Raw genomic sequence first — 26,669 nt, 5'->3', positions numbered from 1 at the left:
ATTCAGTAGGGGAAACATAAAACTGGAAAACATTAATTCAACAAGTATTGCATTATATTATAGAACATTAGTAAATGCAAAAAAAATTCCCACGGAAATAATGGGAAATGAATAGCTAATGATAATTACAGTACTCACACCACACCACCATTAAGCAGAAACATATCAAAAAGAAACTGCAACATAACTATTCATTTATGAAATACACTCAGTGTTTTAATGCTATAGTGAGCATATAGCAATTATCTTAGCAGTTAAGGTGAATTCCAGCTATTGAATATCAGTTAGTTAAAAATTGTCACTGGATCCGTTTTAAAGCAAACACAATTAATGTAACACCTAAACTTTCTGTTGTAGAGTTGCTAGGAGAGGTTCCTTTTAGATAATACAGGCAGTTTGGAATTAATAACAGCCATTTTACAAAGGCTGGCACTCTACATTTACAGAATGCATTATATTCAATCATGCTGGAACCATATAATTACAGGTGATTTTACAGTTGTTTGTTTCATTTCTCAGACCATGATGGCACTTAGAGTAATGTAATTATTCACCTAATTATATAACATTGTTGTAATAAAGCAGTTGGACTGCTCAGCAATGACAGTTGAGAATGTAGTTTGAACATGTGATATATATACAGCTTCAAAATTATCCTACAATAAAGAAAATTCTCTCTTAATTTAAAAAGTTATCCACATCTTAATCATCATGAGATGGTTGACAAAGGTTTAGCAGTGTTATTGGATTCAGTAAAAGCCCAAAACAGATTTTTCCATTTTGAAATACTTTGGGGTTTTTTTTTGTTCTATTTGCATTTTCCCGTGGTGATCCTGATTTGAGGACTGAATCATTACAACTCAATACCTACAACCCCAGACTGGGCTTGCTGATGGCAGAACTCCTCCAAGATGCAGGAAATATTTTAACAGAGTGCAGCAAAGGTCTACAAAGGTTCAGCTTGCAGAGTTTTGAACTGTGCTGCACGGTTATTTTCAGCCAGCACCCCACAAATGCTAATTCTCAGCTCTGCTGAGAAAGATGATAAACTGGGCAGAATGCCACTGTAATGTGACTATATTGCTTCCCCTGTCTGTGCTAACTCATTTATTGCAATTCATTTATGTTTTAGACAGCCCCACAAAGCCTGTAGGAACAGGGTGTCTGTGTTAGAGCACATGCTTCTCTTTCCACTTTGTAGGAAGAAAGGCTGCTTGTCATAGCAAAGGTTTTATTCAAAACTCCAATGGATATGAGCACTCTGATCCACTAAACTACACAAACAGGCCAAATTAATTTGATTTAACTGACCAAAGCAGCCTTCAGGGGAATGCCATGATGGTTAGCAGCTCTGTTTTCCTTTTGGTCCTTCCCTTGACTGCAGAATCTGCAGCTGTGAACCACATGCCTACTGCATGAATTTTGTTTCTTGCATTTCTTTGGCTTAATGTGGAAAGAGGATTTACACATATTTTCTGCCAGTTCTCATCAAAACCTTTTGAAATTTTCATAGATTACAAGGCAAAGAAAACTCCCCTCAGCCTGCTCAACTGCCCCTCTTCAAAAGTTGATTTTTGTGCTCCCCAAATCTGGCATTAAAAAGGAGTTTAATTAAAAATGGAAGACCCACAGGGCAACATCCCAAACCAGCACAGCTCATGTGGCTCTTCACTGCCAGTGTGCATGTGAGCAGTCAGATAGCTCTCAATAATCTCAGCATAGAGGATGTGGGAAGGGTTAAGGTGCAAGCAATTCCACCAAGCCAAGGGCAGGAATAGAGACCAGAGTAAAACACCATAAGCAGTGCACTACAAGTTCAACTTTATCTCTGAAGCCTAAGCATAGAGAACATCATCTGACATTAGCAAAGTATTTTCCTGCCAGTGAACTCCAAAAAATGAAGAATCACTATGGCTTTTTGGAGTTAACACAAATTTCCTTCCTCACAGAACTGTTTGGTTTGTCAGGGTAAGAAGCAGTAAGACTCTGCTGACCAATAGGTGAATTATCCTGCATGAAAAGAAAAGCTACTGGTTGGAAATGTAAGATAAATTCAAATGAGACTTAAATCCTAGCAAAGCTCTAAGCTCTTGGATCTGCTCAAAAGAAAATATTTTGGCCAAAAATGATCTGGAAGCAAAAGAAAAAACACATTTGGAATGAAACACAATTGACTTATCCTGGGAATGTCTCACTTCTGTCAAGAATTATTTAATTCCAAATCAAACTCTTACATTCTGGATGCCTGTCAAAAGCATGTTAAAAAGGCCTGTAAAGGGCTAAGCACATAGTGGATTTTCATTCTGAAAACAAACAGAACTGAGACATTTACAACCTTATCTGTGAAAGGGAATTGCCAGCTGGGGAGAGGTATTTGCAACTTAGTGCAACAGCATTCAAACAGAATGAAAAACCAGAGCTCCCACCTCCGTGGATGATTTCATAGGGTTTGCTGAATCTAAGCAAGAAAGGATTCCTCTTTCTAATTAAAAATATGTTCTGCATAATTGCGATAAATGGGAAATAAAGTGAGATTAAATGTCTTTAATCAAGTTAATCATTCACAAGAGAAATACAAAGCTTCATATCAAAATGATGGTTTTCAACTCCATGTCAACTATTTCTGACGTTGATAAAATGTTCTATGGAATAAACCAACTATTCAAATACTCAAGAAAAAGAAAAAGAAAAAAAAAACCAACTTAAAAAGAGGCATCATTCAACCAAAACTCTATCGAAGAAGAGAGAAAAACTATTTTTTTGTGCTATGGGATGGGAGCTTTTCTAACTGGACATGTTTTCCATCATTCTTTGGCTCCAGCTTGGTAGAAGGAATTGTTTGTGTTCCTCCTGGGCTCCAGCTCAGGCTGCATTAGAAAGCAACAGATGAGCACAGGCTTCATATTCCTCAAAACACTGCTAGAAAAAGCTGATTTACAACAGGAAAAGAAAACCTGTATAAAGGTGCACCTGCACAAACACAGTAAGACCTCTGACAATATTCTGATTTCAGAGGAAAACAAAAACATAAGAAAATAAATTTTTCCTTCAACAATCCTTTACAAAATACAATAGAGATACAAAAATGAAAAGAAGCATCTCCTGCCATTTCAGAGAAAATGGCTTTTATCTAGAGCTGTAAACCACAAGCATTCAACCAAAAACTGGGCAGGCAATCCAGATCCTTCTCTCCCATTTAGAACTGAGAAGAAATCTGAAAATAAAATACATTTGTAATGGAAACTGCACTAAATCTATAAGCATGAAATACAGTTTGATACCATCATTTTTGCTAGTTTGAAATTCCCCATTTGTTCCTTCTAAAAATAACACATTCCTGGAATATTTGCCAGCATTTATTTTGGTGTAAGGTTGTGCAGTTCAAATGGTAGGTCCATCTGGCTCCAAGTTTATTACTCCAGGACAACATTTTTAGTACAAAATTTCATCAGGGAAAGTCAAAACCACAGTGAATTATTGTTGTTCAGAAGGAACCAGCCCATCTGCTCTTCTCAGGATGATAATATGATGTCACTTGCCTCCAGTGACATATGGACAAAGGGGACTGAGAACTACACAAAGCAGCTTCCTAATCACTTCCACTATAGAGAGGTGCACATTAAAGTGGGGATTTTAAAACTTGGACTCTGGCATAGGCAAGATAAAAGTGGTGGCAGCATTGAGATGAAGAATATTTTACATGGTCCATGGTGGTCCTGTCTTTTAGTCTAGTAAAGAGGCATCACTTCAGAAAAGACCCTGGCATGACTCTTCATGGGATGTCAACATTTTCACTTTGTTTCCATATACATGTCTGAAATTGGAAAAACTAATTGGTTTTAGCTATTATCTAGAGTGTTTCCTGGCTCATGTATTGTTTCAGATGTTAAAAAAACCCCTCAATTACAATTTCATGTGAGCTCAGGTAAAAAACGAACCGAATAATGAAAATTAATAGAAGCTGGATGTTGTATTTATAAAAATAATATAGAAAAACATCCTTGACAAGATATATGAAACATAAACAGCATTTGCAATTCAACTGGGACATAAGAGGTAAGTTAAAAGCCAAAATGGAATTTTCTTTGCATAACAGGAAGTTTTTTTATCAAAAATTGAATTCACATTTCAACAATTCCCATTTCCAATCTACTCTAGGCATAGCAGAAAAGGTTTGAAAATTTCCAATTCAATATATTCCAAATAAGATGATCTTGCTTGACATAGAGAAATATAGGAATAATTTTTATTCCTGAATTACTTACAAAAGTTATTTTTAGAGACATTTAAGATATTATCAGTCTTTCACTTTGAGAAGAAACAGAGTCGTATTCTCAAGCTGAGTAACAAGTAAAATTTCTGTTAGGGGTTTCCCTCTTAGCAGAAGGTGACCATTCAAAAATTTAAGACCAATGAATATCATCCATGATGCCAACATTACAAAAGGTAAATTCCAGAACTTTTTCAGTTGGCAGCGAAGCCAGAACAAGCGTCCTTTTAAAGAAATGACCCAAATTCAAAATAATACTCAATTGCAAAACAGTTGTGGAATCACAGTTTGGTTTAGCAAAAGGAAAGAGCAGTCCTGACAGAAGAGCTCCCAGAGCACAGCAGGTTATTGCAAAGCTGTGCTGTGCAGAGCAGGTAAAGGAGCCCAGGGCAGCTGACATAATTCAGATAAACAGAGAGCCAAGGTCAGAGCTCCCCCCACACCCCCAGCCAGCCACAGGCCTCCCTGAGCTCCTCTCACCCCCAGGCACTGACTGCCTGTTCAGCACCAGCAGAGCAGCTGTAAAGCCACACTCACCCCGAAATCCCCCAAAAAGGCTATTTGCTAAACAGTTTATAAGCACCTGGCAAATAGCAAGGTAATAAAGAAGCAATAAAATTGCTGAAAAGAGGCCACATTGAGCTATTTTAGTTTCCTTGGCAGGGTAACTGACCTGGCAGACACGGGACAGCAGCAGTTGTGATGTGTCCTGAATTCAAGAGAGATTTCTGGCACTGCCTCAGGTGACAGTTTCCTAAGCAAGTTCATGAAACATGGCACAGCTCTTGGAAAATTGTACTTTAAAATTAGTCATCAGTAGTTTGCTGTAAATTTGTAAGACTGAACTTTGGTCTTGAAAAAGGTTCAGCCTCAGGCCCAACTATCTTCAATAATTTCTTTATTGACTAATACAACAGAGTAAAGGAACTACAACAATTAGAAGGGTCAAAATACTGGGAGTGGCAGCAAGAACTTTCAAGGGCAAGCTCAGTTCAAACTGATCCTGACAAATGGAAGAAAAGGGCTCAAAACCAAAAGAGATAAGATAGACGAAAGCATCTTTACAACATAAAAGGTCTACACACAGATGTGAAATGGAAAATAGTGATACTGACCAAGAAGGACAAATTGTTGTCATTGATCGCAAACTCAGTGGCCAACTGTAGGGAAAGAGTGCCTGCTAAAAGGCACAGAGCTGTGCCCAGTTTTTTGGCACCAGTTTCTAAATAGCTCTCTTGGGGAGTTCAGAGAAAATGAGAGATAAGAAGCTGGAAAATTCCATTTCAAAAACATTTGAAGGAAAGCAGTTTTCTGTAAGAAAGGAAAAGGAGAATGTCACATGGCTTTGCAAGGTAAAATAAAAAAGGTGCTAAGGGGACAGCAGTCAATAGTTTTCCCTTTCCACTGGAAGAATGCACTAATTAGCTCAATTTGGACAAAAAAGATTCACTTAAAACGTCAGGAATGTGCCAACATGTGAGGAAATTAAAACACTACACTTCACTTATTTGCAGTGACTTATGGAATTTGCTTCAGATTCTCCAAAGTCCATTTCTATCCAAAGCACCAGGGAACATTTAATCACCACCACCCAAAGACCAAAGATGGATTAGGTGATCCTCCTGGCTATCCCCTTGCAGCAATTTCTAGGAAATCCAGTGCAAATTTTGGTACCATTACTGATTTTTTGTGGAGGATGCAAAGATTCTACACTAATAGAAACAGACTCATTAACTCATGTTTCATACCTGCAGGGCTGTTTAGCTTGCTCAAGTGATCTGCAAAATGACATTTATAGTATGAATTAATCTGGATTATATATGACATAAACAATTAGCAAATAATGCCATGGATTCATGAGGGGTTTTTAAGCCTGCTGCCAGTACTCAAGAATAAGCATGAAGGCAGATTATTTTCTTCCAGGATGTCATGGCTCAATCTGGAAAGCTCTTCTCTAGTGCTGCTTATCCTTCCTTCACCCTGATGAGCTAAAACCAAGCAAGGAAAACCCCACATGGCCACTCTAGGGAATGCACAGATTACATCATTAGCTTTGAGGGGAAAAGGTGCAAAAAAAAAAATGGGTTTGCACCTCTGTGATTGACGTCAAACCACTTATAAACCAAAATTGTGATCTGCAGCATAAGGAGGAGGAAAATCTGCACTAAAATCACAATACCAGGAGACAACGATCTGAAGAAGAAACTAGGATTTGCAATAGTCTGTCTAGTGATGTGGACAGGCACTGCAGAGAACAACAGAATTTTGTTCCTACAGCCTTTGTGGAAAGGGATAACAACCAGCAAGGCCAGTGAGATGCTGCAGCTTTATAAACTCCCCAGCAAAGTGCTCTGGCTTGCTCAGATCCTGCTCTGCTCTCAAGCTGAACCACATTGGTGCCTTCCAACTCCAACCATTCTGTGGCTCCATGATTGTACCTCAGCAAGCAGAGGGACACAGCAGGTAACCAACCATCCCACGAGACAGATGCTGCTGAGACCCCGACGTTCAGATTGCACATTTTGGGGTACATGGGAGGGCAGGAAGAATTCTGTCCCAGCCCAAACAGTGGAAAGGCACTGGGTGGGCTCCCAGATCCATCCCCCAGCTTCCTGCCATTCAGAAGGAATCCAGCGTGGTGCTCCCAACGACTCTGCTGTGAGACACTGCAAAATCCACCCTCCTTGTGCAGATATTTCCCTGAGGGGTCTCTACATACAGCACAGGGATCCAGCTCTATCTTAATCAGCTTGGCAAAACAAAAACAAAAATAAAGCAATGGCACTACTCGATTACATTCACTACAATATTTGGGTAATTTCCTTTCATATTAAAAATCCTATTAAAGCACCTATTAAAAAACAAATTGTGCAATAAAAGCCCTACAAGCTGTTTTTATTTTTAAGGCCAACTGCAAATCTAGTTGTAGTATTACTACAACTTAGAAAAGAGCACTGTCGTGCTGTGAAATGGATGAAGACAGATTTGTGTCCTTGCTGCTGAGGAGCTCTGGAAGCTAGGGGGTGCCCTGGTAATGCACACAGCAAGAGATGCTGATTCTAGCTCAGACTCTTTCATGCATTTGGGACAACAGGACATCAGTCTTATTCGTGCTGTTTATACACCTCCTCAATCCATTGTCTACTAAATTCTCAAGAAGAAATCAGATAAAATTACTTGATCAATAAACTGGAAATACATGTAGGGGATTTTTTTTCTGACAACTGTCATAGTATCAGTGAAATTCATTTTGAAAGGATGGGGAACTCAATGAGAGGAAAAAACACCCTAAACCACACCTTTTGTGTTTCACTCTTGGTCAAAACAGAATTGGCTTACACAAGTCTGTTGTTCTCCATTTTAGAATATCTTTAATTTCTTTTCTTTGACTTTCAATGTCACGTCAGTCCCAAATTAAATTTATGTTGCACATCAGCCTGATGTCATGCTGCAAGCTGCCTCCCAGAAAGAAGCAGCATTACACAGAAGAGTCCTTTCCATGATCTGAGTCAACTCAAGAGATTTTAAAAAAACAATCAATCATCTTCTCAAGAAATGTACTTTTTCTATGTTTAAATTTCAGAAGAAAAGTAAAAAGCCGCCAACTTTGTGGGGGTGGTCTTTACAAGGGCTATAACTCCTCAGTATCAAGGCTGTTGGGGAAAAGCTTGTTGGTGGCTCAAACTCTGTGCAGAACTGTGCTTGGAAGTGTTTCTCAATAAATAAAATACTGTTACCATTTCGGTTCAACTAATTTCTGTCATTGTTGAGGATTTAAACAGTGAAATGGAACTGGTTGTTTTGTCAGAGGAAGATTTTTCAGGGAAATGCCTTTTCAACTCCCTACCATCACAAAGTTGTTAATACTCCCAGTATGTGGGGGAAATGTTGCTACTTATCAAAAACAGTGGTAAGTAGAGGCACAAGTCTTCAATTTGTAGAAATGAATTGACCTAAAAATTGCTCATAAATTTCCCCTGACACATACTCAGTGGAAAAAAATCCCCAAACATTTTAAGACAAATTCAACATGAAAACCTATAAGATTTTTTTTTTTTTTCTCATAAGGGGAAAGGATCCTTTCTTTCTTTGACCATCTATATCACAGGGGAAATTCCAAAACAAACTATAAATTATATATATTTCAGGAAAAAAGCTATTAAACATCTCTAGGGAAAAATACCTCCTGTTTTAAAAGGCATGTCTAAAATCATTACCAGTTTTCTGTTAACTGAGGCAAACACGGGAAGAGAGCAAGTAGATTTCTTTACAATTCTGAAATTTGATTGGAAACAAAAGCCTAAACTGATAACTTTTCATATTAAGATTTCTACTTCTTTCAGAGTTACTCAAACTCCACACTCCCCCACCTGATCTTTTTACAGCAGCTCTAGTAACTGCTGTTCTGAAGGCAACTTTCAGCAGGTTATGAAAGAGTGAATCACGTAGGTATTGAACAAACTGTCCTCAAGCCAAGATCTATTGTTTTCAATAAAAGTTCAAGCCAACCAGTTTGTTATTTTCTGAATATAAAACCAAATGCAAAAAAAATTAAAATGTTTTAACTTGCTCTCTACAGACCATGTGAAGGATATACTTGAAAACACTTCCGAAGGAGGCAGAAATCAAAAATATTTTCCAGGAACACAGTTTGACAGAAAATCCTAACCTCTTCCTTATACTTAGCTTTTGATTTCTAGTTTTTCAGTCTTCTCAGAAGTGGGTAGCTGAGAGACTCATCTAGATGAGTGGCAAAGAGATGCTGAGATACAGAGGGGTGGAATCAGGTCATAAAGCAGGGATATATTCCATGATGGAAGTGTTCTGGATGTGGCCTGACAGGACCCTGAACCACTTCACCTAAGGCTCTCCTTTTAAGAGATGTCTGGATGAGTTTCCAGCAGTGCCTTCCACCTAGAATTTCCTATGGTTGTGCATAGGTTTCAGACTCCATACCTCTGGTCAATAAATAATGACTCATTTTGTACCCATGTTGAACCCAAATCAAATTATTTTAGATCAAGGGGGAAAAAAACCCACCAAAAAACAAACCCAGAACAAATGAGACTGGGTTCTCTGAGGAAATCCCACACTTTTCATCCATCTAAGTGCACAATAATAATAATTTTAAAAATCGTTCTTTGGAACTATTTTTTTCTTTGTTAAAAACTCTAATCAACACCCTAGGTTATCCTTTTTTAAAATTAAGCATTAGGGTAAATGGATTAAAGTATTCATAGTTTATTTTACTAGGCAAATTACCTGTATTACTTCATGCTTATTAACCATTCTAACTTAAAAATAACAAGGCTAGATTGTGCCTATGAATCCATTATTGGATTTGTGTCAGCAGGTGTGCTATAAACACCTTACACCTCACAGAAAATATTGCCAAAACAGTTCCAAAGTAGTTGAAAACAAATAATTTCTCCACTAAGAAAGTGTTTATTGTACATTGGGGTGGCTGCTACCTAACAAAGGATTTTGATTCTGTTGCTTTTGCAGTACTGTTGTGTTTTCAGAAATTTCTGGAGGAGCTGCTGTGGTTTGAGCATGCCTTGTTACCCACAGTCAGATTTTAGATATTTCATATCTAATGTCTTACTTGCATCCTCAATATATGAGCAATTGTGTTTATATACTAGGGTTAAATTTATTATTAAACTATCATGTAAATATCTGTCTTTGAGTACTAAAAAAAAAAAAATTGCAAAAGTTGAACAAAATTTTTTTCCTTGTGTATTCTTGGTGAAACAAAAGTATGCTTACAAGGCTATAAATACCTGTGGTTTGCAGAGTTCACTTTAGAGTTTCAATAATTACAGGATAGGAATGTAATGGGAAAAGTGTCTTTCCCGAAACAGATGGCAAAGTAATGTATTCTATACAGTTAGCACATTTGAAAGCTCACTGGGAATTAGTTCAAACTTGGAAAACAAGAATGTAAGCACAGCCAGGGAGAAGAGTTATAACATTCTACTAATTTGGGAAAAAGGGTTGATTGAATAAGAGATCTGGGTCAGTATTACCTACTGCAAAGACCAGACAAAGTGAAAGAAATTAAAAACTCCTGGAAAACTTTCCTAACTCCAGTCCATAGCATGCACAGTGCTGGGAGAGGCAGAGGCAGGAAGGGCACAGATTTAGAGAGGCAGCTGAAACCAGTGGTTTGATCTAGTGCTATCTTTCCTCCCTCTTTGGTGAAGGGATTTTACAAAAATTTCAAGTAGAGGTATAAATATTCTGACTGGCATTTGAAATCCATTTTGAGGCTGCCTGCAAGACTGAGATGCAAAAAGGGATTAATCTTGTCATAAACATTTTTTCATACATATTTATATAGGATGTGAAAAGCTGCTTCAAAGCTGCTCTACTATATGTAGGCAAAAATTAATTTCCCTGCACAAAGATGAGAGGAAAACAATTTCACAGCCATTTTTGACTAAGTCTACCATTTCCAGCATCATCACAATTATTCATTCACAAAGTTGGTTTCTCCCTTTGCTTCTCTTCCTTCTAGATTCTGCTAGAATCTGTAAGTGGTGTTTTCTGAACCATGCTTAAGTACTGAAATATAAACCAAATTACCCAACTTTCAGATTATTTAGCAGCTAAACAACTAGAGGCAGAGCTCTTCTCAAGCACAGCAATTCATCCTGAATGAATTATTATTCAGGAAGTTCTGAATGAAGAAGATGATGTCCTTAAAGAGTGAAGAGTGGATGGATGGATGGGTTTGTATCTTTGCTTTCTTTTTTCCTTTACAATTTCAATTTGACACATTTGGTAAGATCTGATGCAACCTGATCTTTCAGCCTTCTATTTCTAACAGTTTGTATTTCTAGCTCAACTTCTCCTTGTTCTCTTCTTTTTGAAGTTATCTGCCAGTTCCCACAGCAAATGCTCTTGTAACTCACAGAAGTCACTTATGTCTCTCCACTGGCAACACAGCCTTGCTTTTCCTACTTGTTCTGAAAGCACAATCATGTCTGCACACTTCAGCCTGAGAACAAGCAACTCTGCAAGCTCAGTGGCATCTTTCTCTCTCATCTCCAAATCCAGAGATGCAAAAAACTCTTTTTTTTTTTAATGGAAGCTTTGCTTTACCACCAAAAATGTCCCAGAAGAACCATTTTACTGATTTTGCCTTATACTCCAAATCCTTTTCCTTGACAAGTTAAACATGTCATTTGAATTGGGTACACAGCACATGTGATGTGCTCCCTTACTTGCAGAACTGTGTTAGAGCAGCAGCCAACCTAACATCTGTGGAATAACTGTCTAGTTCAACAACTAGCTGGATTTTTTTTTTTTTTTTATGAAAGAAAACTCAGAAATATGAGCAATTCTGCTCCAAGGACACTTTTGCAAGTTCTCTGCTTCCTAAAGTAGTATGCCACCACTTGCACACTGGTCCTTTTTTTTTTTTTTCATTTTCCTTTCCCCCTCCTACTGTGACAGCTGTTGCACAATTACTCGTGTTCCTTTGTGATTTGTCCCCAAGCCTGAAGTCAAAATTAAGTTGTCATAGAGTAGTGGATTTGACTTGCCAGATCAGCTCTGGGCAGAAAAGCTGCTCTATCAAGCTTGACCTGCTATTAAACATTTGTGGCCAAGAGCCAAAATATATGATCCTCTGAAAGTTAATTGTGAGGTTTTGTCTTTCCTCCCAACAAATTGCTCAGCAGCTCTTCCCCCACAGGGTCACTTAACAAGCAGGCTTAGTTCACCCAAAGAGATGAGGTTTCATTTCCCTGTGCAGGAACTGAGACTTTGGAAGGTGAGAGTCACCCATCCCTGCCTAAAAGAAGCACTAAAGGTTTGTGCAATCATCAAACCAGGGATTACAGAAGTGTGTGGTGGATTGCTAATCCTACAGAGCAGATCACAGCCTAGAAAACCATAGAAAACAGCAAACTTCTCATTTTTTAGCTTTCCAGAGGCAAGCTTAATAAGTTTTCACCCAGATTTTCAGGAAAATAATTAAAACTAGAACCAGAGCACAGCTGATGAAGATGTGGTTTTTCTGCCAGCTTCTTACAACTGTGAGAAAAAGATGGCTCTCCAGTCTTCCTCCATTTCTGCCAGCTCTTGCCATACTGTCCTGACCCTGGCATCCACAGGCACATTTCAGTTCATTGAAACTCACTGCACTATTGCAAAGCCTGGGACAGGAAAGGTGAGTGGAAGTAAAAAGCTAGGAGAAAGAGGAAGAAACAGAGGGAGTCCAATCTCAGGCACAAAAGACATGCTAACTCAGCTTCAAAACCATCTGATACATATTTCTAAGCAGTCAGTGTGAAGTTTACTCAAAAATCCATAGGAAGACTGGCTCAGTTATTCACTTGAGGAGCCCAAGGTGCCATTACAAAAGCTAGAAGGTGAAGGTTAAAATTGGTTTAAGATTTCCCTTAAAAGCTCCAAAGCCAAGGAAACATTTCCTCTTAATCATGTGAAATGTCTACTAGTAGTGTTTCCTCTGGGAGTTTTAATAAAATAAAACAGACCCAGGCAGCAGCACAAACCACAGCAAGCTGTTTTGGTGTGTGCATAACAGTCCCAAGCAGAGCACCAAAGATTCACAGAAAGCAGATAACTGAATTATCCCAGGCTTGCTAAAACCTCAAGTTAAAATATAATAAAAATTCTCCCTTTCTACCATTCCCGAACTCATTGAAGCTTTTTGGACCCCATCTTGTTTTGCAAGTTCCAGTAGCATGTGGCAGCACATTATCTTTGAGAAGAGATCTGCTCAGCAGGTCCTTCAGGTCTGCTTTTTTTCCCTGAGATGGTGAAAAGTAGATTGATTTGCACTGATACTTTGGCCAGTCCCTGTCTCCCCATTTGCTTCTTCACAGATTTTATGAAAGACATGAACTGCGTTGGCTGCCAGACTTTTATGACTTCATCTGCAACATTTACCATGTGCCTTTCCCAGGCTGAGCTCGTTTACTGCAGTGTCACTCTCTGCCAGGAAAGGTGAAGGCTATTTTATGGCTACACAGATGATTGCCCTGCACTCTGTACTGGCAGTAATGTCCCCTCGTTTGCCATGCAGCTTCCTGAAACGCTTTCCAGGGATTCCTGATGACTTCCCGTGCTGCTCGCACTTTGCCATCTGCTGCCCTGACACTGCTGTCACAAGGCTTGGGTCTTCTGGTGAGATGGAGCGAGAAAGTCCCGGTTTTGCATTTAATGACCCCTTTGTTTCTGTCTGCCTCCAAAGCCACTTTTTTCACATTCTGTTGGTTTTCAGAGGGTGTGATACAGAAAACAGCTCCTATGTCTACAATGGATGCTGCCCAAGCCAAAAATCTGTTGACCAGTGCACAAAAACAGGCAGCACAAGAGTCCAGCAAGAACAGAACATAAATGATGAAGGAAAATATCCCACAAAAGGGTCCAACATCCCAAAACTGACCTTCTAGTAAAGACTGCCTACCAGGGAGGAAGGTGGCAGTCCTTGCAGCAGAAGAGGCACAGGTTACAAGGAGCCACCAGGATCAGTGAGACAGAAAGAGTCTAATTGAAGGATTTGGAAGGTTTCCATGGCTGCAAGGAAGAATTTACAAAGCATCAAAGACACAAGCCAAAAGCTGTCTGCAGAGTCACTGCAAGAAGCCCCAGGGGCTGTGCTTACTGTTACTGCCCAAGTGCCAAGGATGAGGTGACTTTGGTACCCTTCACTCCCTTTTTACAGCTTCATATCTTGTGTTTCACAGCTGCAGCATTGCATGGAGGCCAAAGCTCCTCAAAATTTCTTTGGCATACTAATTAAACTGATAGATCCCTCCTAATATCTCGACTGAGTTGTTTTTTACAGACAACAATTTTTCAGTGCTTCTGAGAAATGAGCTGCAGGTCTCAAAGACATTCCCTAAAGAGCCCAAAATTCTTTTGAAAATAAATATGGCCTCCAGATTCTAAGTAGCATATTAAGCAAAAGTGTGCTTAAATTTGTTAATTGTGCCCCACAGTCTGTAAGCACTTGGGAGAATACTGGAGTTTTCCAGTAGTTTTTGAATTCTCCATCCCTACTCTTCCTTGGAAGTGACTATCAACTGATTTCCCCACAACTGTTATCATACTCACAATTGCCTTTTCACATCTGCTCAGACAAATCTGGCACACAAATAGAAAGATATTAATCATTTACAGAGTAGAATATTTAATGCCAGAATAGTGTGTAACTACACTTGTGCATGAACATATGTATTTTAGAGGTATACCAGAGAAAATGGGGTGCTATATGCTAAAATATTTCTTATCTCCATTCTTTTTAATTTGGAAGAAAAAGTAGGTTTGAATCTCGTATTTCAGGTGTTATTAAAGGGAAAGGTGAAAAACACTGAGCACTTGCAACCACTCTCAGAAAAAGTTCAAATAAAGTAATCATGAAAGTGTATGAACAAAGTATTTTCTGATGTACCACCTTTCCTTCTTTCAAGCACATTCTGTGGCTTCCCTCACCTGCTGTGTGGGTTGCACTTTATCATAGCACATTTTCATCTCAACTGTTTTATTTTATTTTATGATTGCTCTAAAGATATACAGCAACTCAGGAGGTGAGTGGTGACTGAGAGCAGGTTACAGCTGCTTGACCACACACTGCCTTTATGATTGAGATTTGTGCAACTGCTGTGTAAAATTATAAGCTAAGAAAAGATCACCTTTGCTCACGACCATATTGATGTGAACAGCTTTCAGGTGAGGGTGATCATCTGTAAGACACTTGCATGAAGAGGTTTTATAATTAGATTGGCTTTTTCAGCAGTACTTCAGTATGTTTTGAACTGCAATTACCTCCAGCTCTTTCCTGTGTCCTGCGATTCAGTATTACTGTACACTTATAAATTAATATTCACAAAATTCTTATATCTTTCTCCTACCTTCTGGAAACAAGTATCCAGGACTGAGTGGGGAACAACCATGAGTTGAGTTATCAAGAAATGGCAAACAACTGTCATGGCTGAACATGAAAAGCACATTAATTTTCTCCTCTACAAACATTCAGAGTAAAGGACAGACAGCAATTGTTTTTCTCCTCTCCTCTGAAAAGCAGCCTGTTAAGTGACACCTTGATGGGAAACTCTTTAAAGTTTTAACTAGGATGGCTTCATCCATGGAGCTAAGATAAGGAAGAAATCAATTTAAGAGCAAATGTAAAGCTTAACAACAGCAAAGGAGCATCTTTCAAATTACCTGACATTCTACCACTGATCATCCACCTCCTACTCTCATTTTAAAAGGAAACCTGAAGAGGACAGAGTGTTACTCTTGAACATTCCAGATGATGATGCAAAGTGCACAGGCAGCTCCAGGAGCTGCCAAAGGTGGCACAGAAGAGAAAGGTGACCAACTGTGGTGAAAATAGTAAGTAGACATGAAAGCCTGCATGACTGCTCAACCTTTCCTCCCTGGTGAGCCTTCTGAGGGCTTCAGCCACCCTAATGAACATGGCCCAACCTAAAAGGTGTCCCAGGCACAAGCAGAGCTTCCCCAGCCTTTGCTAACTTTTCCCTAGAGCTGGTGACATTCTACTGCTGCTCCAAGTTGTTGCAGCACCTGTACCACTCTAAGCCAGAGGAATTAACTCATATCTCAGAGGGACATTTAGACCTTACCCCTGTTGTTGTTACAGAACATTTTTTCTACTAAAACCTGTATGATTTTTGTAGTCAAATTGTTTAGGTGTCTAACACAGGAAAATTTCACAATCGTTATTTTGATGGTGTGCAGGTAAGTCTCCACTTTTTTGGCTAGAGTGGGCTGTCATTGTCAGCAAGAATCACTTAGCATTAGCTGTCCCTACAAGAGCAGTATAACTTGGGAAAGCTATAAAAACCTTTATTGTTGGTCAGTTCCCTCATTCCACAGAATTAGATTTTCACTTTGGTTATGAAGTCATTCCCAGGAGAGGAATATACACCATCTTCTTTTGAAAGAATTGATAACAACTGTGATTGTTGTGAATGGTAGGAAAAGCAGTGACAGACAAATGGGGTTTGCACCTGGAAATTCTGTCTTGAGCACATTAGAGATGCTCCTTTCTGCACAACAAGGATGAAAGGCATGGCACAAAAACCATAGCTGTGCATGCATTGCAGAAATCATAATGCCAAGCAAACTCTGAGTCACAAGGATTCTTCTGCAACAATTCTGATATTGCTCACTTACCTTTTGTTTGTCAGAGAGCTGAAGATTAAAGGCTTGGTTTGTACTGGAAAACATGAATTTTGATATTTATTCCCACATGAGGAATTCCCTGCATCATTCTGGAAACATATTATTTAAAGTATATCTTCTTTCTCACCCTGAGAAATGGATACTGATATTTTTGACAAAGGCCATGGTTTGGATGTGCCTACAAGTATATCTCAGCTCATTTAGGAAATAATTACTATATGATCACTGAAAAAGAGCTCAGATATATAAAAGTATCAAGCTTCTCTAACATAGGAATTGTGAATACAAATCATGACCTAAAAAAAAAAAAATTAAAAAATCGTCTGGAAGGCTAAAATATTGCTTTTGCTGAGAAGAACTAGGCTTTTCCCACAGCTTTCAATTTGTGATGGACTTCTTTTTAGGATCATAGAGACCTGCTCACAATTTCAATTCACATGTACTTCCCCTCCCAGTTACTTAGCGATTTTCAGAGAAGCCATGAACAAATGAGTTAAGTACTCACATATTCTAACTTGTGTTCAAAGCCTGAGAGAACTAGAAAAAAATTGCAAACTAGGTACAAGAAAGGCCCATTGACAAATGCACATGTATCATCATGTATGCATTCCAGTATGCATTGCCTGAGAAAAACACCTGAGGAAGCGATATCTTTAAATCATCCTGCTTCCACAGTTTGAAAATATTTCAGAACAAAAAAAAAAAAAGCTTACTTATACTACTTTGCTCTGAAGTTTTACTGTAGAAATGAAAGAGCAAGTTCTTGTAGTTGCCAATAAGTCCTTAAACTCATGCATAAACATTTAGCTAATTCCTGGATTCATACATAAAGACAGGATAGTTTGCAGCTGTGAATTGTGACTGTTTTTTAATAAAACCACTCTGTGTTTCCTGAGACAAAATCCTAAATTGACTTGTTGTGCTTTACTATAGTGCATGTATGGCTGTTAAATTCATTACTACATTTGGTGCAGTTTCACTTGCAGCAGCAGCAATTTAACACCCTGTAGTGGCAATCCTAAATAGAAAATTAAATTAAACATTTGCTTCAGTTCAAGCTCTGAAAACTATCTCTGTGTACAACAACATAAGATCACTGAATAATATGATATAACTTTTTCACACGTATTAAAAACAGGTCAACTTCAGCAAGGTAGGAGAGGTGATGAGAGAAATGGCAAAATGTTGTTGTTTAGCTTGATATGATTTCTAATGCAAAAACATAAATGACCTTTTTAACAATTGATCATGCAATAAAACCAGCAAGTATGCTCCTGGTAATACTTCCCTGGCATCCTACTATGGTGTTTACAATCATCTTCTCCAAGCTCTTCCAAATCGCTCTCCAAATGAGTCTAACAGATATCCTGGCAGGTTAATAGGACAGCTCTGCTCTCAGAAGTTTGTGCCAAACAGGTCATCCATGGATATTAACAGCTAGGAACAGTGCTATTAGATTAAATTGCGTATTTACCAGAAACGCATTAAACATCTTGCCCTTAGTAACAGGGTTTTCTCTTTTAATGACAATTAGTTTGTAAACTATTTATGGGAACTCAGAGACTAAAGTCAAAGAGGTTGTTAGGCTGCCTGTAAGCTTGGCTTTTCCTGTGTTCTGTTCTGAGAATTTGATTAAGGACAATGACTAAAATTACAGGAACAAGAGACGTTTCCCTTCACTGGTTTCATCTATGTAGTTTCAAGGAGAAAAGGAAGCATTCTATTCTCTCATTTGACATCCTCTTAAATGCACCTTAAAGAACACTGGTCTGAACCTGAACCTTACATTCTAACAAAACAGATGATCTCCTGTTGCTGAGGGTGGAAATCATGGGAGAAATGATTCTGCTGTGCAAAAGCAGAAGGGACTGCCCAGAAGAGCAAGAGCTGCAGAGACTGCAGTGCTGCTCAGCCCAGCATGTCTGTCAGAGCTCATCTCGAGTTTGGACTGAATCAAGTGCTTTTCACACCATTTTAATTGAATGACTGTTTCTGTTGAGACAACTTCATTCAAAAAAATTAAGGAAGAGAGCAAAGCCAAAAAAAAAAAAAAAGAAAAAAATCAATATTTACTGGCGTTAAGACCTGCTGACTAATTTGTATCAAACACCCAGACCAGCTTGTATCTTGCAATTATGAACCATATGAATTACATAAAACACCCACTGAGTACTGAGATTGATGTGCTTCTCCCAAATATCTCTTCACCTCAATACTGTCACTGTAGAAAAGCCACTGAGGTTGTGGGCAATTTTACAGAGCCTCATCCTACCCCAGCTCAGTGTAAGCCATGCCTGCAGACTTTCCCTGATTTCTGCAGGACATGCTTTGATTTCAGAAGTGCTTGCCTCTTCTTGCCCATCGCAACACAAAAGATCACAAATAAAAGCCATTTTGCCCTCAAGAAAGAAACTTTGGCAAAAAAAAAAAAAAAACCACTCCAAATTTGTCACAGTAACTTATTTAGAACAGCAAAAATAAAGCTATGTGGGAAAGACAGTGAATGATCTTGTTAAGGGCCTCTGGAAAAGTACTGAAAGATGCTCTTGTCTGCTTGAAAGAAAATTCTCATCAGGTGCAAGTTTACTTCCCAAAAAGTCAAGCTGAAAGCTTATCGGATTGGCAACGGATTACCTTACTTACAGCCATGTAAGTAATTTAGTGACACTGTGTTGAAATAAGATAAGACTGGGAGTAATTAGATACTTATTTAACAGACAAAACAGCAGAATACTGCACAGAATACAGACTTTGCACCATCTGCTGCAGGCCCTTTAAAGGTCGTCTGGATCACCTGAAGTGCACTTGTGCCTGGTAAGCTTAATTAAGAGCTCAGTGTAGAGTTTCACAAAGAAACAAATCACTAATCCTCCAGTCAAAAACAGGCAAATACATATGTGTTTAGCTTAATGCTTTGCAAAGCTATTCTTGACCTGAGGATTTTACCTTATTATAATTGTGCAAAAGCTTGTAGTGGTGCTCTAGAAGATGCCTGGTATTTTCTCAGTGTTCAGATAATTTATTTTTTTAATCATGTCAGGACTACAAGGTCTCTGTTAATATTGCTGGAAATAATTTCTTTAAGAAAAAAAAAGTTGCTGATCCCTAATAGCATTTCTTTAAACCCTGTAAAATCTGGACTGACTGGTATTATGCCAAAAGACAGCACATTTTCATTCTGTTTTCAATGCCATCTTAGCATCTCTTGCTAATTCAGTTGCTTCTGACCTCCAGCAACCCTTCTTTCCTACACAGGAACAGAATGCAGACTATCAAACCATAACAATAAAATGTCTTCTTTCCATCCTGACAGCTTTGTAGTAAAGTACAGAAATGTTTGCCAGCTTTGGGAAGCAGAGTCAAATTCTTGCATTCAAAATGGAAGTGAACTCTTTTGTTCTGGCCCAGCCTGAAAAAAAGTCTTTTCTCAAGTGCACCTCCCTGAAATACACCTAGCTGATGAGGGAATTATTTGCCAACTTTTCTAGTGGATATGGAGCTCAGGCCCTCATATATCATGGGAAATATGAATGCCTCAATCACTAAGAGAAGGAAAAAAGGGAAAAAGAGTCCAGTTAAAACAAAGTGGTTTCTTTTTCAAAACAGCCCTATTTCTGTAAATTACTCAGTGACAGTTCAGGAATCACTTGGTAAAAAAAAAAAAAAATAAAGCCTATAGAAAACCCCCATGTGAATGAACAACACATATTGCCAGACAGAACAGCAGAGTAACATACCTAGACACAAACAAATTTACATTCTTGTGTTTGTTCAGTCATAGAATAGTTTTTCCAACATCTCTTCTTAGAGTGACAGAAGTTGTCAAGTAGCCTTCTTAAAACTTAAAATTGTTTTTAAGAATCTTGCCTGAATGTATGACATTTTAAGTCCTCTCTCTTTTCAAAGTTCCAGCATGGCAATATTAAAATATAAGCCATTAAAAATGTAAAAGCAAGCAAAGGGGATCAGTGTGCTGTTTTTGGTGGAGATGAAGATCCTTAATCAATTTAAATATACCATCTAACATTATTCCTTTAGATCTTTCTCGACTTTAAAGCAAACATGGAGTTATATTTGGGATTGAGCCTGATACAGCTCAAGATCTGTCATAACGACAGGAAGAGTAGCAGGTAATTTAAGAAAAGCAGTTTTCCTGTTGAAGTAGGTAAGTGTTTTGCATGCAAAAGCAAAAGCCAACTCTGTATGAAAGGGCAAAAAACTTTCCTTAACAATGCAAAGTAGACAACTGCGAAAACTGACTGCAACAGCTGTAATGTGTCACAGTATCTATAATTAACAAATTTAAACTACTTGGTACAGATCTGAGTACGAGATACCACTCTGGAAACTACTGCTTCTCTTGTAAGCACCTAACGAGAGAACACTAATCATGGTAGTGTATTGCACAGCTTTTTTTAAGGGACCCTTTTCCTTCAGGACAGGAACACCTGTGTGCTCCTATGGGAAATACATCAGCCTGAACCTGAGCACGGCAACATGGTCCCTTATTCCTCCTGAAGTTTGGCTTCATGGGCCCATTTCAGCAGTCACTGTGCCTGAAGTCAACAGACTGGACTTTTAGAGATCCATCCAATACACCCTGAAATTTTTGTTTATAGCCTGTCTTTATGCCCCATGTTGTTCCAAAAGACATAGAAAAGTGTTGACTTATTTTATAATACAAAGGATGCAAGATGTAGATGGAGAGCAAACAATGCAAAAATCTTTTTGTCAAAGTGAAACTCAAACTGAGAGATTTTCAGAGACAAAATTCATCTCTTTCACTAAGCATATAACCCTTTGACTTCAGCCAGCAAAACCAGGGTTTATCCTCTGTACAAAGCTCCTGCCAGCAAAACACTGATGCCTGTGTGCTCAGGGTGCAGGAACATGGAAGAGCCTGTACTTGTAGTACTTGGCAGAAAGGAACATCACAGAGCTCAGGGAATAACCATCACCTGTGTGGGAGAGCCTAGGTGAGCTGATATCTGAACAGCTCTGACAGCAAAACCCTGCATTTTATGAAGCAATTTTGCTTTGTGGGATTGAATAGGGAATAGAACATACACAGGTGGAGGTTAGCAACAACTTGTGGACCTTAATAGGTTTTCTTCCCCTTTTCAAAAGAGATCCAAATGTTCAAGTCCTCATCCTTAAACTGAAAATTTTGATGGCTGTGAAAGAGTTCAGAAAGGATTGTGTTTATAGCACACTCCTCAAGGATATTTTGGAATGTGCCCCACCTCCTTCAGAGACACTGAAATGTAAAGTGGATTGAAATCTTTCCTGATATTACTACAAGTAAAGGTGGCAAAATGTTTTGTACACCAACATAAATAAGCTTATTTTACTGCTTCTAAGCAAAACTGAGAAATACTTAGAGAAATATTTAGAAAACCCTTCAGCCTTCCAAGCTTCATCCTTGGTACATTTAGATAACTAAGAGTGATCCAGGTCTTCCAAAAGCATAAGGTTTTCTCAAATAGCTTGAGAATAAACTGTAAAGTTATTTTAAAAAATAAATGTCTTGTTTCATAAAAGCAAATTAAAATTTAAAAATCAAAAACTCTCCCCTCCTCCAGCTTTCACCTCTTAAGCAATATCATGGAAGCATTCAAAGCAAATCACAATTCACATTAAACTGAAGCAAGTTTTACTAGGGAAAACAAGAACAACAACAAAAATTACTGATTAGAGCTCACATTGAGATCTTCCTGTCAGCTTTCAAAGTCAAAGCAATATATGTGTAAAGGTGAGATGGAATGATGGTGCTCTGCACACAGGAACAGACTGGCTGCTCAGGAGACAAAGCTCCTCACAAGCCAGCAGCAGCACCATGAAGGTGTGCAGACAATGGAGGGAAGCCAGCAGCTAATTCTAAGCCTAGCCAAGCTTGAAAGAGATGCTTTTCCCTCCCTCCAAGAAATTATGGAAAGGGAGCTCAGTAAAGCACTTGGAATTTTTCAGGCATCTCTCTCCGCTCCCTTCAGTTTTATGGCACTCATCATAGCCCATCCCTTTCACCCTTACATGCACAAGTTGCCACAGGCAGCTTTGAAGGAATGGATCAGTGCTTCTGCAAAACAGAAACACCACTAAAATGCTGCAGGTCAAAGGAATTAAAGGATCTCCTTCCTTGGGCTATTTTAAGGATACTGTAATACTACTGTAGTGTAAGGTATCAGCTTCAGCTATTAAGTGCCAGGCTGTTTAATGTATATATTCTTGCAGGAGGTCACATAGGTTTAAGCAGAGAAACAAAGCACTTAAAATTTTATTTGAGACAAATTAAAGAATTAGTTACCTCTTGAAAACATCTAGAAAAAAAAACTTGGTATTCACCAAGATTGATGGCAGAAGTGACACCAAGGAGGTTGGAGGAAAGGAAATGTCAACAAGGTAATGAGCACCCCAAGGAACTGCTCAGGGCTGACCAGAGCAGCTTTTATTTACGTAAAAATAAACCACATAATTGCTGTCTTCCAAAATTACAGAGTTATTTTTCACATACATTGCCTTCATGGTTGGTATCAATGCAATTTTTGCTTACAAAGGATGTCTGCAACAAATTATAGCACTCCCCCTCCCCTTATTAATTACAATTAAAACATTCCTACAAAAGAGTTTCTTGAACAAATAAAGCAATCTATCATTTGTGCATGCTTAGAAGCTCAGATTCACCAATGCTTGTTCCAGCAGGCAACATTTAGTCAAGGAAAACAAACAAACAAAAAAATCAAAATGGGCAAACATGAGCAGGTCAGTCTCCACAGAGACTCAGCTGGAATGATAAATGGAGCCCACACATTTCACACTTGGACAATTTGGGAAACAAAATTATTTGCTGGCACTTGTTTCTTTTTCAGTCCTGACGTCCAAACAACACAAAAAGAACAGCCCTAGTCCCACAAAACTCTTGACAGCATTATGTGCATTATGCATGGAGTTCTCTGCTCCACAAAGCCATTGTGAGCTTTTTCAGCTCCTATCACAGGCTGGAGCAGAAGCAAAACTGAGATGTAAGCCATGAGAGGGGTGCAGCCACCAGGCAGCTATTCCAGCTCATCCTTTCCATCTGCACTGACAGTGATTCATTCCCCCTGTTGTCCCTCAGAGCAGCTAAAATGCCACTCATTAGCAACACTGGAAGCAAGGAACCTTCCTCCTAAGCATCTCCCTTACTCCCAAGAGATCCAGCTTGGGAGGAAGAACAGGACTTCATCACAGACAAGAGAGACAGAGTGAGGGCATTAGGTAGGAAAAGCAGATGGCAGACAAAGGAAAAATGCACAGCAGGAAGGCCAACAACCAGAAAAACAGAGAGATGGGCAGCTGAGGCCAATTGCTCACAGCTGGGATTGAGATTTGAGTAGTGGGAGACTCAGTTTTGATACTATTCTCTATCCACACTTCACTATACATCTATGGAAACAACACAAGCTCCTCACTGAAGGAGTTGTTTCTTAAGAGAAGTTTAATAATATTGTCTGAGGAGGGTGAAGAAATAAAAGGCAAGATAAAATTAAAACAAAGAATCTGATGAAACTGGCAATATTTTATGGATACAAAAAGGTACTATTATCATGTACTTAACCCTACACCCACATTTCTTGACAGAAATGTGTATCAATCTGTTCCTCTGAATTGTTAAAGGCACATTTAAAAGCAGAAAACAAAGCCAGGAAATGTCTTTCACCAGCATCCATTGTTCCTAAATGTACAAAGTGATATATCAGGTAAGTATTTTGGGTAACAGTGGAACCCTTACCGCCTTGGAGCCATCATGGTGGCACAGCTGCAAGAGCTTTCCTCTCTAAGTAACTTGGTGGCAAAACATATCATCAGCAGAAGAGGCACTTTAGGAGCCTCTTGGATCCTCTCTCACACCTGAGGGAACTCTGGAGAGACCTCTGCTCACTCCTTTCTGGAGTCCATCTAGAGCACTCAACACCACAAAATAACATTTAAGGGACTTCTGCTGCCTCCATGAATTCCTCTTCCATCATCTACTGTGGAAGATATCAGCCCCAGTAAACTCCAGTTCTGTTTCATGACACAAGACGAAAAAGTTTGTAATGATCTGTCTAATGATACCACCTCATCAAAAATTTTATATTACAACAATAAAGTGCCCGTTTGTTTTAACTGTCTATTACTCTCCAGGGACCAATTCACATTGTACTACATAGGATTCACACATACCCCCTGATGATTTCATATCTGTTTTCCCCATATTATTATTTTATAGATTATTTTTCTTGAGTGTTTTTACCCCTCCATGATACAGTGCACCAGTGCTGAAAAATGTTGGCAAAAGGAGAGACAGACACATTTTACACTAAAATATCAAGGGAAAGAAGTTCCAAGCAGCAGCATCCATTATCTGCAGATAAGATGCCTTTCATTCTTGGCTAACACAGGTAGTGGAAGTGGTTACTTGTACCTCAGTCTGAAATGATCAAAGTAAGGAAAAAGGATTAGATGTCAAAATACTTGAAGTGTATCCCTTTGATCAGGATCAAAATCAAGACTGAACTTTGAATATAATGTTCTAGTACATTTCAGTGGTCCTTTGAAGGGGGAAAAACTTAAATTCATGAGCAAGTAATACTGTTGCTATGAATGGGATAGGAAAGCTGACATCTTATTCTCTTCTAGTTTGGCAAACCCACCATGCTTACAAATTTCAGTTCTTTCTTAAGAATCTGAATTCCTGCTTTTCACTAGGGCTGCATGACTCATGTCATCGTCATACACTGTGGTGTTGGCATTGACGTTTCACTCACACTGTCTGCCTCACAAATGGATTCACTTACACGTCACCAGGTACAAAAACATGTCTTTGTACCTTTGTTTCATTTCTATCCATGTCTGTCTTTCATTTTTATCCATTAGCTAAAGTAGACTCTGTTTTGTATCATGCTCTACAGTGTTACATGTTATTAAAAGATATTAAGGAAATGTTGTCCCTTCCCCTAGAGGCGCATACAGGACACTTGGGGAAAAAATAAATAAAAATAGCAAACAAAACAAAACAAAACCAAAAAAAATTCAAACCCACTCAACAAACAAAATCAGAGCAATGTTAAAGGACCAAGACAATGGGATCATATAGTAAAATAAGTTTTTTGTGGACAAACTGACTACAATAAAAAAGTGTTCAAAACAGTTACAAAATAAAATTAGTAATTCCTGCGACCTCTCAGTTATCAGATCACTAATATTTTGAAAAATGCAGAGGATGATATTCAAAAGGAACAAGTAGAAAGGAGAAGTGCTCCTGAAGGTCACTGTCCATGCAAAACGTCTGGACAGAAAACCTTCCCAGTTAAATTGCTACCCACAGCTGGGGGAGGATGGAACTGGATGATCTTTGAAGTCCCTTCTAACTCAAGCCATTCTAAAATTCATTCTATGATTCTATGATTAAAATTGTACTCAGGCCTGAAATGTAGAATTATGAGCTAAACAACATGAAAGGTCTGAAGGTATATAAGTGGTTTCCAGACTTTAGGAGTGAAGAAACAAAGAATTCAGATTAATGCACAAGGTCATATCAGACTCAGCCAAATTTAAGCATCCAAGTGGCTACATGGGCTCTCAAGACAGCTGTAAAAATGAATAAATCAGTAGCACAAAATCATGTAAAACCAACTGGAAGTCAGCATGCAGTAATAAATAGGACTGGGGTGCTTTTAGTCCTGTACCAGCTCTATCACAAAACAGCTGCTAAGGGAAAATTACAAGTTCAGGCACTCAGTGGTAACTTCACAGTAACCTCACTTCAAAGCCTGGATTGAAATTTGCTATTTTGACAAAAGAAAGCTCTTCTTTGTAGCCAATAAAGACTTTTCAGGGAATTCACTGTGAATATGCACAAATTATCTTTATACATTCTGAGACAGCATGAGAGAAAAAAATAAATGACTGAACTAGTAACTGAAATCACAGTATTGGCTAAAAGATAAGAGAATAGGGGCAAGGATTATAAAAATTAAACTGTTATAGTTTAAAAACAAACCACTATGAAAGATCATTACAGCATGTCTGAGCCAAAAATAATGCAGACAGTCAGCAATACAATGTCAGATTTTTATTACTCTTTAGACCCTTCTATGATTAGGAGCTTGTTTGCTTGCTTCAGTGTTGAGAGATGAGTGTGTTTGTTGACTTTTTTAAATGATGCCCATTACTCACACTGTAGGTTCTTACA

Source organism: Lichenostomus cassidix, chromosome 7 (genome assembly GCF_008360975.1).
Source record: "Lichenostomus cassidix isolate B80296 chromosome 7, HeHo_3.0, whole genome shotgun sequence".
In the NCBI taxonomy this organism is placed as follows: Eukaryota; Metazoa; Chordata; class Aves; order Passeriformes; family Meliphagidae; genus Lichenostomus; species Lichenostomus cassidix.
The sequence above is the reverse complement of the archived record's forward strand: the minus strand, read 5'-3'. Positions refer to the sequence as shown.